Source organism: Amia ocellicauda, chromosome 1 (genome assembly GCF_036373705.1).
Source record: "Amia ocellicauda isolate fAmiCal2 chromosome 1, fAmiCal2.hap1, whole genome shotgun sequence".
Classification (NCBI taxonomy): domain Eukaryota; kingdom Metazoa; phylum Chordata; class Actinopteri; order Amiiformes; family Amiidae; genus Amia; species Amia ocellicauda.
In genome coordinates, this window is record NC_089850.1 from 43,936,632 (window position 1) to 43,955,406 (window position 18,775).

The window sequence follows — 18,775 nt, forward strand, 5'->3', positions numbered from 1 at the left end:
AAGACACCAGAGAACTTTTGTTTGTGCTATCTTCCTTTTAAATCACCTTTTTGGATAACTGCTGTGATCATGAGGGACTTGACCCAGAACTTTTTTTTTGTTTGTTTGTTTTGTTTTTTGTTTCTGGCTATTCTGGATTGTGATTTAAATTCTCAAAATAACTTCTTTGAAGTTAAAAACATTATTGTACCGTAACTGTCGTCTATTCCGAGGCATGCATAATTCATGTTTTAAACACAAAAAAGGAATCTCTTAGAATCTGACAGGAACCTTTCAGATGCACAAAGCACCAAGGTTGTTAGTTACAGTTTTTAAATTAATCAGAACAGTATGCTTTATACAAGCACAGCACTTTAGACAGGTAAGAGCCAGCCAAGTTATAAATTATTAAATAAAAGAGCAAAAATATATAAATGAATTGCTTTCCATCTGTGTACAGTTTTCAGAAACCAAAGTACTATTCATGCAACAATCTTAAGTTTTTGAGACTTATTGTTTTTTTTAAGTTGGTTAATCTTGCTTTGTTAAGAAACAAAAATGATAACTCATATCATAAGAAAAAAACAAGGCTAAGTCTCAAGCCAGAAAACATTCCTGTCTCTATATACCTTTTACTTTGTCAGTGGCATCTCACTTTTAGTGCTGAGTGGCACCTGTCACCCTGTCACTTGGACCGGAGTAATCTCAGTTTGTCAGCCTGGGGCTGCAGACGGGCTCACCAGGAAAAGTTTTCATGATGAGCCCTACAGCATGAACATCGCTACTTCACATCCAGCACAGAGAGCACTGGTCTCTGGATCATCATTAGACAGACAGATAGATTATGTTCAAAATAAGTCATTAAAATAATTTCAGTCAGTTGAAACACAGCCTAACAACTTGACAATATAATATATAAGACTTAAAAGAATAGTTGTTAATTCACACTCATGCTCATTACAAATGTTTCCTGATTCTTAAATAACTTAATTAATAATGATTAAGATAACCAAAAATACAGTAACATACCAGTAAAAGTAACAAGCTTTTACTATCTGGCACATCTTTACAATTTGCTGAAAGCTAGTAACAGCACTGCCACACTACAGAAAATAACATAATAGTGATGTAAGGTTTAGGATTTACACTATTTAATAGAAGAAAATCTTATAATTTATATATTTCTTGTATCAATCAAATTTAAGTCACATCATTTAAAAAATATGTTGAAGGCACATTCATTGGTTTTAATATGTCCTATGATGTAACCTCTTATGCAGTCAAGCTGGATAATGCATTGTCAACTGACCTCAATTTAGCAAATACTCTTTTAAAAAATGAAGCAGCAAAACAAATTATGCATTTAAACAACACATAGTTAACAGATTGTAAAGCCTCATTTCTTTGAGGAGAGGATTTTCATTTTCAGCAATGAAAGCAGAATTTCCAAGTTAGATCATTTACATTAAATTCAATTTTAAAAAATGTGTTTGAAAAAGAAACGGGATGGACTACCCTTACACCTATTACAAGAAATAAACAAGGAACTGTATGTATTTGCAAATGATGTCCAGGGCAATAATTGACTGGCCAGTAAAGAAACCTGTTATGATTGATCACGTAAATTAAAGTTGCGGGAAACCAAATAGTTTCCTGAAATGCGATCGATCTTGCTTTGGGTGATTGATGAGAGGGGGTTTGAAACTCCCTTCTGTCTGTGTCTACAGAGTCACCGAAAGACCTTTTAAAACCTTGTCCTTTCACTGTCAACCTGCACTGAAGGGTACACGCCATTGAAAACATTTATGATATTTGCAGCATTTGTAGTTTAACTTTTACATTTTAATATATTTAAGTAAACACAATAATCCATTATATAGTATAGATTGTATAGAGTAACATCTAAAATATGTACTTTTGTATAATAACAAAGCAGTGTACACTGTAATGTTTGTGTACCTGGTAATGGTCATATAATAGTATTGCCTTGTTTTATTTTCATTAAGAAACAAATAAGAAATACAGAAATACATACTTGAATAATTGTATTTATTTAATTACTAAAATTATTATATTATTACATATCAGATGGTCATAATCAGATACGTTATGAAAAAGTACACCTAAAAAGGATGAAATGAATGAAAAACTAATGTTGAAGCACTGCTACACTGAAAGCACCATTCATTTTAGAAATCAGATTTGATACTTTCAAAGATTTGAAGTTAAATTAATTTTCCGCAACACTACAGTAAGCATTTCTTATGACTACCCTGTCTCTTACTTGCAAAAAGAATTAGAATGGATTATTTGAACCATATATATTTTAATTAAAATCTATTACATTACCTAACCTAACCTTTACTGACATCATTTGATTTATTAACTTTACTTAGAAACTTAAACAACTTATTAAAATATTACATTAGACATGTTTCCCCAGCAGCTGTGAGGGATGTCAAACAGACGGCTGCCTTCGTTCTTCTTTCATCTTCTCGATTGTGAAGAGTATTCAGACATATTTTGGTTTCCAGGCTGAAGCTCACAGGACTTTTTATTCTGCCTTCACTTGTAAGCCCCTGATTTCCCTTTTTGTTTAATTTAGTTTGGTTAAAAAGTATTGTTTAAATAATGCTATATATGTGTGCCTGCGTGTGCGTGTGCGTGTGTGTGTGCAATTGTGTGTGGTAAGACTCAGTATGATGTTTTCACATTTTCACAGTTTCTTACAGTGGATTAATATATGCAGATAAGAAAACATATGCTGTATGCTCTTTAAGCCTTATAACTGCCTAAGATGCACATGCAAGAAAAATAAAGTCTTATTCAGTTCCCTATACAAATCAAATAAGAAAAACATCTCTGCAATGATTGGATTTTACAAGATAACTTGTTCTTGGTCTCAAATGTCATAAATCCTCATGAAAGTCATCTTCACAGTGGGAGGCCAATAGGATCATCATATATATATATATATATATATATATATATATATATATATATATATATATATATATATGTGTGTCTCTAGTATCACCACCATTCCATTAATCCCACTGCACAGAAATGTTTCCACTTCTATTTCAAATTCTTAAGCATTAAGCTTTAAGGAAGTCAAAAGTTTGCAGTATCCCTGGAAACAGTGAATTGCATAAACTGCCTTTACCCTTGCATCATCTGAATCACCAACAGTCCAAAAACTATTGAATTTGACTACATTTAATAGCTACATCTTAGGTTTAATTAAGAAACCATAACAGCTCAAAATATATTTGAGAGCAGAAAGAACAACAGAAAAAATCACGATGAACAAGATACCCTGTGGGTGCTGATAATCAGACAAGTTCATGTTTAAACATACTTGACAGTCTATTTTGTATGTTATAATTGTTGCTGATCTCTGTGTGTTATATGTTTTAATAATTAATAATATTAATCGCCATATGCACCCCATCTCAAACCAATAATAATCACATTTTACAATTAGGTTTATTATTATTATTATTATTATTATTATTATTATTATTATTATTATTATTATTATTTCTTGGCAGACGCCCTTATCCAGGGCGACTTACAACATAAGTGCAAAAATACAGTTTATATATTATATCTTGAATTTATTAGTTAACATCAGAACTCAATGAGAGTGCAATCATCAGATAGTTACAGAATATACATGTATATCCCCCTCTTCTGGTAAAAAGTATGACCATTGTAGAAAACATCAGCTAAAAGGTGCCCAGCTCTTCTCGATTTGTTTTCCAAGTTTACAAGGAGTTTATCCACACCTGGACTCGAACGTCATTGGTAAATTTTGATTGATGTTGTTTTGAGTTTGGTGAAATGAACTAATTCATTTGTAATCAACATTGTAAGGTTATTCCCTAGGTGAGATGTAGTGTACTGTTATATTCATTCCTTTTTCCATAATGAACAATACTCTCATAAATGGTGTTATTGGATCAGTCTTTTTCTTTATAGCTCTTTGAATTACACAGATGGTTTATTAATATACAATTAAGGTCTCAGAGGATGTTAAAATGTATTTAATCTAACACTATAGGGAGAAATGAAATGCTCCAAAACAAAGCGCAGTGTACTACAGTAAGGAATATTTTCAGAACTCAATAAAATTGTTTGATTTGGAGACGGATATCTCGAAGCAGATTTTTTTTTTAATCATTGAATCCTAGCCTTGGTATTTGTGGGAGATTTCAAATAATTAAGAAGATGAAATCCCGTTGTATTGGAAATGTATAGCTTCCTTGGTGCGGAGATTGAATTTAGTGAAAAACAATATCACAATTTTGTAGGAAAGAACAATATATGTCAGAGGCTTTGGGTGCTATAAACTGCAATGTATGTGTATGCAGTGCTTCTCCATCCTCATACATGGACACATTAATGACTTATTGAAGGAAGTACCCAAATAAATAGTTTTGGTCCCTTTGTTATGAGAAAAAATAATGCAATAGTGCAGTGCTTCAGAGGGAACAATTTGCTGGCAGTTCACAGCAAACATTTCACTTCCAAATATTCCCCTTTCACTTTAGGCATTCTGTCACACAAAATTAAATAGTTTTTGTCTATTTAATCTGAGTCAGCTCCAAGAGCATATTTATGTTGATTCCACTCTTCCGATAATGTTTCAGTGGTGTATAGTTCAGGGCACATGTTGTTCATCTTTCTGTGAGTAATTTACGATGAGTGTTGCTGTGTTTTTACAGTCCTCACGCTGAAAAACAAAACTGCTCTCCCTACAAGGTGTCTTCCTGGATTCCCATCATGGCAAATAATAAATATATCATAAGAAATGTAAGCCAAATATTTACACTCTTCGGTCTCCATTTCACAGCACGTTCTGTGTTATTGGAGGAGGCAAGGGTTGGAGACCACTGATTTACTGTAAGGGTTGGATATAAAACATGGAGGCTTATTTTCCTCTTTTCAGTTAAGCAACATTTCTTTTGTATGTAAAATTATGTTCCCCAGTTCAAACAATAAGTGCTCTCCCTTCTTTAGAAATGCTGCATACATCTAAACACTTTTGGTCAAACAGTTTACAGCGATTATTTATTCTGTCTATTTTAACAATTTCTTAATGTGTTGTGGAAAAACTTCCACTGTGACTGTGGAGAAAAAGTATTGCACTGTGACCCCCCAGTCTCATGAGGGGTGTGAGTGACTGTTGACTGCCTTGTGGGTCACTGAGCAGAGGAAAAGTTTTACTGATAGATTAACTATAACTTTAGTGCTTTACACTTTTTTTTCTGATTTAACTGTTTTAGCTGATTGCATTGCTTTTAATTAGCTTTTGTTTAATTGACCAAGGATCTGAAAATCTCAGAAGGTTTTTAAAAAAGGAGGACTAGACAGTATAGTAATTAAAGTGATTCATCAGGCAACAAAATAACAGCATTTGGAATGTAATCACTTATTATAGATCCCCAATGGTGCGATTCTGATACTTGGAAAGAATCTGAAGTCTGATAATAGCACAATAGTTTTTGCCTCTGTTTGTTGGGGGGTGTTGTTTTGTTTTATTACACTGTCTGCTTTTTTATTTCTGTTTTTGTGTAATGCCTGTGATATAAGTCATAATAGGGAATGGCAATTCAGTGGTATTATTATTATTATTATTATTTATTTATTTATTTATTTATTTATTTATTATTTATTATTAATACAAACATTTATTCCAAATCTAAACATAACCTATAATTTGCACTGTGGGTTATTTTAATATATTTGTCCATCATATACAGTACTGTGCAAAGGTTTTACGCAGGTGTGAATAAATGCTGTAAAATAAGAATGCTTTCAAAAATAGACATGTCAATAGATTATATTTATCAATGAACTAAATGCAAATTGAGTGAACAGAAGAAAAATCTACATCAAATCCATATTTGGTGTGACCACCCTTTGCCTTCAAAACAACATCAGTTCTTCTAGGTACACTTGCACACAGTTTTTGAAGGAACTCGGCAGGTAGGTTGGCCCAAACATCTTGGAGAACTAAGCACAGTTCTTCTGTGGATTTAGGCAGCCTCAGTAGCTTCTCTATCTTCATGTAATCACAGACAGACTCAATGATGTTGAGATCAGGGCTCTGTGGGGGCTCTCTGGACAGTAGATGGGTGTACCAGAGTCCCACTGTTTTCTGCCAGTTCTGCCAGGACTCCTTGTTCTTCTTTACGCTGAAGATAATTCTTAATGACTGTCGCTGTATGTTTGGGGTCATTGTCATGCTGCAGTATAAATTTGGGGCCAATCAGATTCTGATGGTATTGCATGATAGATAAGTATCTGCCTGTACTTCTCAGCATTGAGGAGACCATTAATTCTGACCAAACTCCATTTGCAGAAATGCAGCCCCAAACTTGCAAGGAACCTCCACCATGCTTCACTGTTGCCTGCAGACACTCATTCATGTACCGCTCTCCAGCCCTTCGGCGAACAAACTGCCTTCTGCTACAGCCAAATATTTCAAATTTTGACTCATCAGTCCAGAGCACCTGCTGCCATTTTTCTGCACCCCAGTTCCTGTATTTTCGTGCATAGTTGAGTCGCTTGGCCTTGTTGCCACGTCGGAGGTATCTTTGTTTCTTTGTGCATCTTCAAAAGAGCTTGGACAGCACATCTGGAAACCCCTGTCTGCCTTGAAATGTCTGCCTGGGAGAGACCTTGCTGATGCAGTATAACTACCTTGTGTCTTGTTGCTGTGCTCAGTCTTGCCATGGTGTATGACTTTTGATAGTAAACTGTCTTCAACAGCCTCACCTTGTTAGCTGAGTTTGTCTGTTCCTCACCCAGTTTTATTCCTCCTACACAGCTGTTTGTGTTTCAGTTAATGATTGTGTTTCAACCTACATATTGAAATGATGATCATTAGCACCTGTTTGGTATAATTGTTTAATCACACACCTGACTATATGCCTACAAAATCCCTGACTTGACCCTGACCTGTGCAAGTGTACCTAGAAGAACTGATACTGTTTTGAAGGCAAAGGGTGGTCACACCAAATATGGATTTGAAGTAAATTTTTCTTCTGTTCACACACTTTACATTTAGTTAATTGATAAATATAATCTATTAGCATGTCTATTTTTGAAAGCATTCTTATTTTACAGCATGTTTTCACACCTGCCTAAAACATTTGATCAATACTGTGTATATATGTACACCGATCAGCCATAACATTATGACCACTGACAGGTGAAGTGAATATCACTGATAATCTCATTATCATGGCACCTGTCAGTGGGTGGGATATATTAGGCAGCAATTGAACATTTTGTCCTCAAAGTTGATGTATTACAAGCAGGAAAAATGGGCAAGCGTAAGGATCTGAGCGACTTTGACAAGGGCCAAATTGTGATGGCTAGACGACTGGGTTAGAGCATCTCCAAAACTGCAGCTCTTATGGGGTGTTCCCGGTCTGCAGTGGTCAGTACCTTTCAAAAGTGGTCCAAGGAAGGAAAAGCGGTGAACCAGCGACAGGATCATGGGCGGCCAAGGCTCATTGATGCACGTAGGGAGCGAAGGCTGGCCCGTGTGGTCCGATCCAATAGACGAGATACTGTTGCTCAAATTGCTGTAAAAGTTAATGCTGGTTCTGATAGAAAGGTGTCAGAACACACAGTGCAGCGCAGTTTGTTGCGTATGGGGCTGCGTAGCCGCAGACCAGTCAGGGTGCCCATGCTGACCCCTGTCCACTGCCGAAAGCGCCTACAATGGGCACGTGAGCATCAGAACTGGACCACGGAGCAATGGAAGAAGGTGGCCTGGTCTGATGAATCACGAGTTCAAGGTGTTGACTTGGCCTCCAAATTCCCCAGATCTCAATCCAGTCGAGCATCTGTGGGATGTGCTGGACAAACAAGTCCGATCCATGGAGGCCCCACCTCGCAACTTACAGGACTTAAAGGATCTGCTGCTAACGTCTTGGTCCCAGATACCATAGCACACCTTCAGAGGTCTAGTGGAGTCCATGCCTCGATGGGTCAGGGCTGATTTGATGGCAAAAGGGGGACCTACACAATATTAGACAGGTGGTCATAATGTTATGGCTGATTGGTGTGTATAAATATATATACACTCACCTAAAGGATTATTAGGAACACCTGTTCAATTTCTCATTAATGCAATTATCTAACCAACCAATCACATGGCAGTTGCTTCAATGCATTTAGGGGTGTGGTCCTGGTCAAGACAATCTCCTGAACTCCAAACTGAATGTCTGAATGGGAAATAAAGGTGATTTAAGCAATTCTGAGCGTGGCATGGTTGTTGGTGCCAGACGGGCCGGTCTGAGTATTTCACAATCTGCTCAGTTACTGGGATTTTCACGCACAACCATTTCTAGGGTTTACAAAGAATGGTGTGAAAAGGGAAAAACATCCAGTATGCGGCAGTCCTGTGGGCGAAAATGCCTTGTTGATGCTAGAGGTCAGAGGAGAATGGGCCGACTGATTCAAGCTGATAGAAGAGCAACTTTGACTGAAATAACCACTCGTTACAACCGAGGTATGCAGCAAAGCATTTGTGAAGCCACAACACGTACAACCTTGAGGCGGATGGGCTACAACAGCAGAAGACCCCACCGGGTACCACTCATCTCCACTACAAATAGGAAAAAGAGGCTACAATTTGCACAAGCTCACCAAAATTGGACAGTTGAAGACTGGAAAAATGTTGCCTGGTCTGATGAGTCTCGATTTCTGTTGAGACATTCAGATGGTAGAGTCAGAATTTGGCGTAAACAGAATGAGAACATGGATCCATCATGCCTTGTTACCACTGTGCAGGCTGGTGGTGGTGGTGTAATGGTGTGGGGGATGTTTTCTTGGCACACTTTAGGCCCCTTAGTGCCAATTGGGCATTGTTTAAATGCCACGGCCTACCTGAGCATTGTTTCTGACCATGTCCATCCCTTTATGACCACCATGTACCCATCCTCTGATGGCTACTTCCAGCAGGATAATGCACCATGTCACAAAGGTCGAATCATTTCAAATTGGTTTCTTGAACATGACAATGAGTTCACTGTACTAAACTGGCCCCCACAGTCACCAGATCTCAACCCAATAGAGCATCTTTGGGATGTGGTGGAACGGGAGCTTTGTGCCCTGGATGTGCATCCCACAAATCTCCATCAACTGCAAGATGCTATCCTATCAATATGGGCCAACATTTCTAAAGAATGCTTTCAGCACCTTGTTGAATCAATGCCACGTAGAATTAAGGCAGTTCTGAAGGCGAAAGGGGGTCAAACACAGTATTAGTATGGTGTTCCTAATAATCCTTTAGGTGAGTGTATATATATATATATATATATATATATATATATATATATATATATATATATATATATATATTATTTTTTATTTTTTTTGATAAAACAATTCTTGCTGTAATATTTTGTTACATGCAATCTGGGCGAACAAAAGATAATCCTTGTACAGTTCATCCCTACATTGTGTTTGAAATAGTTTTTTCCACTGCAAAACAATTTTAACATTCAAATGAGAACAATCATATTTTGGGTTTAAGATACTAATTGGATTTTTGCCGTGGTTTTACACAAGCCAGATGATTGGCTTAAAAGACTAAGATTCAATTACTGCTGCCACTGCTATAAGTGTCACGAAAGAGCAAGATCAACCTTGAGACACACAGACAGCTGTAGAATCCTTTTTTTCTTCTTTTTTACAAACCTCTACTGAATTCTCCCCCCCTTAAAATAGCTGACATGCTTCACAAGGCTCAGGGATCAGAAATATATTACAGTTATATGCCACAGATGTCACACGGCTGGAGCTTGACATGACAATTTTACAGAAAGTATCAGGAAAGGATGCAACCCTTCTTCTCTAAAACCACATATAAGAAGAACTTCCATTAAAATTAAATCACTTTTTTTTCAGTTGTGAAAATGGAGTGAACAATGTAAATTGAATCAGTAGATATATCAGACACAGTGAACAATACTGTAGAAAATCTACACTTATCTTAGTGGCTTATTAGAACATGTTTGTGGAATATACTTGTGGAATTTGCCATGAAGTTGTCCATGTGAAACAACCAAATTTGACTGTGCTGTGGATATTAGTAACATTTGTAGGAAAGAGACATGAAAAGCTACATGAAATCTACATTTGCTGAAGATTAACAACATCCAAGTCATGTCATGGGGCTCACTGTGAACATGAGCTCGCTACAGTGACATAATCCCTCTGTGAAATCAGTAGAGTGTTTAAACCTCCCACGATGGAAGACCTTTTTTTTTCTCTGTGCTGGGTAGAGCTGTGTGGTGCGGAGCAACACCTGTGTCTGCGCTGTTCGAATACTGAGCGGGGAGCTCCGACCTACACACCAACACAGGCAGCAAGATTGAGACACACATCAAACTGCCCACTGAAAAATAATTAATATTTGTCAAGTATGTGTCTTAGTTAGAAACCTCTTCTTGTGGAGAAGGTATTAAGGGGGTTTTAAGGAAAAACAAGTCTAATTTTTCTTGCTGTCTTCTTGAGCTGAGGGAATAGCAACTGCAGTGTTCGTTGCATCAGTCTGTAGCCAGTTTGACACTGATAATCAGCTCCTGTCTTCTCATCATGGCTTGCTTACACTGCAGCACAGTGAAAAACAAATAGGAAATATTAGTATGATGATGATGACATAACAATATGTTGTCCACACTGAAAAGTTAAAATGGGAGACATTTGTAGATTATGTCCAGGTCAGAGGTTGAGGGACAACATGTTATTCTTGATTAAATTGTATGATTTGAAATAGTATACACATCATATTCTATTCCTATGATAAAAGTGATAGTTTAGAATTAGTTGGTATACAGACTATGTGATGGAGTTTCCTTTTAAAGTGCATATGTAGCATGTGCCATCAGAACTCGGATTCAAACTCACATCCCCAGCACTATGCCTAAAGACCAGGCACTGATGTAGGGGGTTTGAATGCTCTAGCGAGTTCATCACCATTACATATAGTTATAGAAATTAAAAAGTGTGATGTATTTTTACATGAATGCAGGATCAGATCATGTAAAACATCTAACCTTAAATGAGCTTTTGAGGCAATGGGCTCCCTAGTATTTCTCTTCGTTAGGGTTTATAGGTATATAGACATTCAGATTTATTCTCATCTTATTCTGTTCTAGTGACATTTGAATTAGTTAAATTTTTGAAATGTTAAATGGTAGCAAGGTTGTGGATCAAAATTTTGAAAAGGTCCCAGTCACATACCTCATAATAATGACTACTTTCATGATGATTATTAAGTTCCCTGACAGACAGTAGCAACCAGGTTTAGTGAGGAAAAAAAAAAAAAAAGGAACACTCATATGAACAAAGTTACAATGTGTCTTTTGAGAGAAGGATACAAATGCAACAATACTTGTAGCACTTCTAACAAAAGTGAAACATGCCTATATTTAAATATGGCTGGAAATATGTAATTTCAAAATAATGTTCTCTGCAAAAAAGAGGACAAAATTGCTGCCTTCAACAAAGGGTATTATTTGAATCTATAACTGCCGGAGTAACAACATGGTGTTGTGCTCTGGTGGGCCTGGAAGAGTGATTTGGCTGTTAGGATTAAAATAAATGATCCATGCTCTGGGCAAACTGTAAAAAACAGTATTCAACTGTGATCCGCAGTATCAGTTGAAAGAGAAATGCAGCCAAATAAGTGGGTTCCAAGCATTTCTCCATTACTGCATGTTTCACGCAATGCATGGGATTGAACATCATTGCACTCTGTACAGCTGGCAGCAATTCGTACAACAACATGGATGCATTCCTGATCATTCACATTTTCTTTTCTTTACAAGAGCAAAGGAAAACAGTTTCATTGTAAAAGCTGGCACAAATCTCTGAACTAATAATATGAGTAGTTATATATACAGTGGTTATAGATAGTATTCACCCCCTTGGACTTTTTTACATTTTGTTGTGTTACAACCTGAATGTATTGTTTGTTCTTTAATTTACAGAACCTACTCCACAATAGGTGTGTGTGTGTGTGTGTGTGGGGGGGGGGGGGGTTGAAGAAACAAATCAATTAAAACTAAAGAAAAACCTGAAAAGTCTTCTTCATTAGAGAAGTATTCACCCACTTTGCTGTGACACCCCATACTTTTCCTTAACTTCGTTAAAGTATAAGCTATACATGTTAATGAAGATTAAGATTGCCTGTGAGCCTGCACAGATATTTGTAAGAACTGCATTTGTCTTCAAAACAATGCATTAATTTTACTGTCAGTGTTATGGACAGTGAGTCTTATAAGGAAGGCTTTCTAGACACTTCGGTACAAAGGCTAGCCCTCCACTTTAAAGAAAGTTATATTCTATGACGATACAAACACAGGAATACAGTAGACAAGTGTGAGTGCTGGTAGTGGGAGTACTGCAGGCCCCACTTTTCCAGGTTATGGTAAAGATGGCTGTTTGTGTTTACAATTTTCCTGCAATTATCAAAATGTTCTGCTGTACATCCTGATTTCTCTCCTGAGTTAATAATGTATATATTCAATTATCTTCTGTCTAGTACATTTTCAGATGTAGATGAGTTTGTTTATATTCAGCATGAAATGCTTTAATCAATCTACGTAGGCATGGAACACATTGGTTCACAAAAAGTAACACAAGTTACTTTTTTCTATCTTCTTCACTTGCTTTTTGTGTCAATTTAAAATATGACACTGCTGACGGTGTTTTAGATAAGTACAGAGACTATTTTAGTTTGCAGTTTTATTATGTTCTTGGTAAGATATTCATCTATTGATCATGCAGCTCAAAGAAATAAAGGACTTCATACAAGTGTGGATGAAGTGCTTTTGCTTCCTCTCCCCTATAGTTTATTCTACCTAGAAAACTGTCCGCCTGATCATCTTATAATCACTAGGTTAATGGTAGGCCAGACTGCATTGATCTGGTGGCTTAAATAACCCTTTGGGCTTCAGACTGAAGACACTTGCTCCCTTTGATGATACTAGCATATTCTCTGATATTGTATTTACCAGGACATTACAGATTCTTCTGCCAAATAGTTTATTTGCAATTACAAGAATTGTCATTCACATAAAAATGGCAATGCATTGAAGCAAAAAGTGAAATTGTGTTCCAATCGTGTGTGTGTATATATATATATATATATAGATAGATAGATTGATTGATTGATTGATTGATTTAAGATTAACGCATTCATGTATTCCTATTTCCTGAGATTTTATTAGCGTTAGCAAATAAATTAGGACTCCAAAATGATCTGAGCCCTATGACAATGCATTGTATATTGCAGCCTGTAGACCACTAATATACTGACATTTATTCATATTGAGTGTCACAGAAATATTCTCCAGGAATTCTGTGCTGGAAAATAAGAATCTCAGCAGAAATAAAAATAACAAATAATTATGTACATGCAAGCAAAATGTTACGAAACAAGATGTGATGGGAATGGGCAGACAAGGATACATTATGCTGGCAAAAACAAATCATGCCAATATTTTTGAATGTATGTCTGAGTTGATTATCATAACTATATTAGAGTGCAGTTAAGTGCTATTCCCTTCTTCACCTTTGAATCGTCTGCAAGACTTTTAAAATGCTAGCTGTTTCGGATAAAGCACATAATAAAGAAAAGAACGACTGTAGTTCTAAAAATATTTAATTTCAGTGCTTTTGGCTTAATGATTTTTGAAGCTATTACTTAAAAATTACACAAAGACTAAAGTGTTTATTTTAATTGCAGATGCTCATGAAGTGGAAAACAAAGTAAAAGCCAGTTATTTTCATCAGACCTTGAAAGCAGAAGACTCTGGAAAGCCTGAAAAACTGATACTGAAACACAGACTGGTAAGGTTAAGTCCTTGAAAAAAAACTACATTTCTTGTAGTAAACAATGTACTTCATGAGATGTTATTCACTATAACTGGTAAACACCTTGAAATTAAAATGAATGGCAATAAAGAGATAACATCTGGAGAAATTAACAAAGCACATATTTTTAACAGAAGATTTTGCAGGAGCTCCATTATCAGAAGAACATAAGAAAGTTTCCAGAGGAGAGGAGGCCATTCGACCCATCGTGCTCGTTTGGTGTCCATTAATAACTGAGTGATCCAAGGATCCTATCCAGTCTATTTTTAAATGTTCCCAAATTTTCAGCTTCAACCACATCACTGGGGAGTTTGTTCCAGATTGTGACAACTCTCTGTGTGAAGAAGTGTCTCCTGTTTTCCATCTTGAATGCCTTGAAGCCCAATTTCCATTTGTGTCCCCGGGTGCGTGTGTGACTGCTGATCTAGAAAAGCTCCTGATGTGGTTTGATGTGGTCAATGCCTTTCATGATTTTGAAGACTTGAATCAAGTCCCCACGTAGTCTCCTCTGTTCCAGGGTGAAAAGGTTCAGATCCTCAGTCTCTCAGTAGGACATTCCCTTCAGACCTGGAATAAGTCTGGTTGCTCTCCTCTGAACTGCCTCTAGAGCAGCGATATCTTTCTTGAAGTGTGGAGCCCAGAACTGTCCACAGTATCCAGATGAGCTCTAACTAGTGCATTGTACAGTCTGAACATTACTGCCCTTGTTCTCAATTCTACACTTTTGACAATATACTCTAACATCCTGTTTGCCTTTTTTATTGCTTCCCCACATTGTTTGGATGGAGAAAGTGAGGAGTCCATGTAGACTGCTAGGTCTTTTTCATGCGTTACTTCATCTAGTTCTATTCCTCCCATAGTGTAATTATAGTGGAAATTGTTGTTACCTGCATGTAATACCTTGCACTTGTCCACATTGAATTTCATCTGCGAGGTGTCAGCCCACAACTGAATATTATCTAAGTCCGTTTAAATAGCCTGTGCTGCCGAGATTGTATCTGTTGAGCCAGCCATTGGATGCCTACAGCTTCCAATTTGAGGATCAGTCTTTGGTGTGGAACCTTATCAAAAGCTTTTTGAAAATCTAAGTATATCATATCATATGCTTTCACATGATCTACAGCTGCAGTTGCATGTTCAAAAAAATCCAATAAATTAGTAAGACATGATATGCCTCGTCTAAACCCATGTTGACTATCTCCAAGAATATGGTTTTCATTAAGATGCTCCTCTATTTACTGTCTAATAATTCTTTCCAACATTGTACTAGTGATGCAGTTGAAACTGATTGGTCTGTAATTTCCTGGCTCAGTTTTGTCCCCTTTCTTGTGGATTGGTATGTGTGGAAGAAACTCAGTCTTCAATCAGGTTGGAAAGTTTGTTGCAATGCCTTTATTACATACAGCATGAAGAGGAACAGTGAATCAAGTAGATTCCAAAGTTGCTCTGACTCCATGCTAAAAGTCAGAGCTTTTTATACACACTGAAATCAAAGATTTGGTTATAATTAACAAGTCATTACTATTGTTATCTTAAAAGCTAGCTAAGCAGAATATATTAGAGGACAGAGTCCATAGGTCAATACAAGGATTAAGGAGCAGACACTCAAATCATACTGTTTGTCATTGTCTCCAAGATGCTTATCGAAAATAACAAACAGGGGTCAAACTACCTTCTGGCCTGGCTGTTGGCTTGACCTTATCTTTCTTAAGTACACATGAAGTAAAACATTTGTGAGAGGAATTTCTAGCTTTACTTCCACATATGACATTTGCCATCTTCCAGTCAGTTGGCACATCCCCTGTTCTAAGTGTCATTTGGAATATATTAGTTAGCAGCCTGTAAATAATTTCCCTCATTTCTTTAAGTACTGTTGGAAATATTCCGTCTGGCCCAGGTGATTTGTTTGTTTATAATTCTGCTAGTCCCTTTAGTACCTCCTCCTCATGTATCCTGATCTCTCTAAGGGTTTGACTGGACTGGTTGTTAACCTGTGGCATGTTATCTTTTTTTTTTATTTTGTAAAAAATACTAATTGAGAACATTTGCTACATCTTGTTATTTTTCCAAGATACTTCAATTTTTGCCCTTTATCTGTTTCACTTCCTCCTTTATTGACCTCTTCCTGTTGTAGTATTGAAAAAATCTTATAGCATTAGTTTTAGCTCCATGAGCTATGTTTCTATTTCCCTCTTTGCTTTCCTGATCCCTTTCTTAAGATCTCTTTGCCGTTCAACATATTCTTTGTATTATTTGCTGTTAGAGAGTAATACTGTGTGAATGTTTTTGTTGTTCTGTTATATATATGTGTGTTGTGTTTGTAAGTATTCTTACAGCTGGCAGCCAGGACATACTGTATACTCCCTTGTTCATTTTGTTGGCACAACTTCAACTCAAAGTAGCATAAAGTTGTATATCAGCAGATACAATCTCCACAGCACAGGTTATTGAAAGGGACTTAGATATTATTCAGTTGTGGACCGACACCTGGCAGATGAAATTGAATGTGAACAAGTGCAAGGTATTACATGCAGGTAATAAAAATGTCCACTATAATTACTCTATGGGAGGAATAGAACTAGATGAAGTAACGCATGAGAAAAACCTAGGAGTCTATGTGGACTCCTCACTTTCTCCATCCAAACAATGTGGTGAAGCAATAAAAAAGGCAAACAGGATGTTAGTGTATATTGTCAGAAGTGTAGAATTGAGAACAAGGGCAGTAATGTTCAGACTGTACAATGCACTAGTTAGAGCTCATCTGGATACTGTGGACAGTTCTGGGCTCCACACTTCAAGAAAGATATCGCTGCTCTAGAGGCAGTTCAGAGGAGAGCAACCAGATTTATTCCAGGTCTGAAGGGAAAGTCCTACTGAGAGACTGAGGGACCTGAACCTTTTCACCCTGGAACAGAGGAGACTACGTGGGGACTTGATTCAAGTCTTCAAAATCATGAAAGGCATCGACCACATCAAACCACATCAGGAGCTTTTCTAGATCAGCAGTCACACACGCACCCGGGGACACAAATGGAAATTGGGCTTCAAGGCATTCAAGATGGAAAACAGGAGACACTTCTTCACACAGAGAGTTGTCACAATCTGGAACATCCCCAGTGATGTGACTGAAGCAGAAAATTTGGGAACATTTAAAAATAGACTGAATAGGATCCTTGGATCACTCAGTTATAAATGGACACCAAACGAGCACGATGGGTCGAATGGCCTCCTCTCGTTTGTAAACTTTCTTATGTTCTTATGGAGTATGCTCTGGTGGAAAAAATAAATAAAGAATGAAGTCTCCAGTATTTTAATTAGCTACATTTTTCACTATCTTATCTAGTATAAATGAATGGCAGAGGAATAGTCACTTGGGGCTCTGTTTGCTATTTGAATAATGTCAGATCACTTGAGAATTGTCCATTTTTAATTAAGAATTAAATGTCAAGCTGTGTTAAGCAAGAAGCTATGCAGAGTGTTCACTTTTGTCCAACTCAATTGTCAAATCAATATTTTTAATGCAGTTGGCAAAATGTATTCTTTATTTCGATATGATACATGATGTATGATATAACAGTGTCCTTTATGATCTAAACAGTGCTTTAATACTATCACAAGGCAGACATTTGCATTTCAAGTTCAGCATGGAAATTTGTATTTTGTGGCACAGTTTAGACATGCAGTGGTGGACAAATGTTTGCAGAATGGCAGGTTGTACTACTATTGGTTGCGTCTACTATTTATATTTGTGTGTGTGCGTGTGTGTCTGTGTGTGTGTATGTATATTGTATATATATATATACAGTTCTGTGCAAAAGTTTTACGCAGGTGTGAAAAAATGCTGTAAAGTAAGAATGCTTTCAAAAATAGACATGTTCATAGATTATATTATATAACTAAAAGTGAGTGAACAGAAGACAAATCGACATCAAATCCATATTTGGTGTGACCACCCTTTGCCTTCAAAACAGCATCAATTATTCTAGGTACACTTGCACACAGTTTATAAAGGAACTCAATGGGTAGGTTCCCAAACATCCTGGAAAACTAACCACAGTTCTTCTGTGGATTTAGGCAGCCTCAGTTGCTCAATGATATTGAGATCAGGGCTCTGTGGGGGCCATACCATCACTTCCAGGACTTCTTGTTCTTCTTTACACTGAAGATAGTTCTTAATGACTGTCGCTGTATATTTGGGGTCATTGTCATGCTGCAGAATAAATCTGGGGGGGCCTCCCTGATGGTATTGCATGATGGATAAGTATCTGCCTGTACTTCTCAGCATTGAGGAGACCATTCATTCTGACCAAATCCCCAACTCCATTTGCAGAAATGCAGCCCCAAACTTGCAAGGAACCTCCACCATGCTTCACTGTTGCCTGCAGACACTCATTCATGTACCGCTCTCCATCCCTTCGGCGAACAAACTGCCTTCTGCTACAGCCAAATATTTCAGATTTGGACTCATCACTCCAGAGCACCTGCTGTCATTTTTCTGCACCTCAGTTCCTGTGTTTTCATACATAGTTGAGTCGCTTGGCCTTGTTGCCACATCAGAGGTATGGCTTTTTGGCCACAAGTCTTCCATGAAGGCCACTTCTGACCAGACTTCTCCGGACAGTAGATGGGTGTACCAGGGTCCCACTGTTTTCTACAAATTCTGAGCTGATGGCACTGCTGGACATCTTCCGATTGTGAAGGGAAGTAAGCATGATGTGTCTTTCATCTGCTGCAGTAAGTTTCCTTGGCCAACCACTGCGTCTACGGTCCTCAACGTTGCCCATTTCTTTGTGCTTCTTCAAAAGAGCTTGGACAGCACATCTGGAAACCCCTGTCTGCCTTGACATTTCTGCCTGGGAGAGACCTTGATGATGCAGTATAACTACCT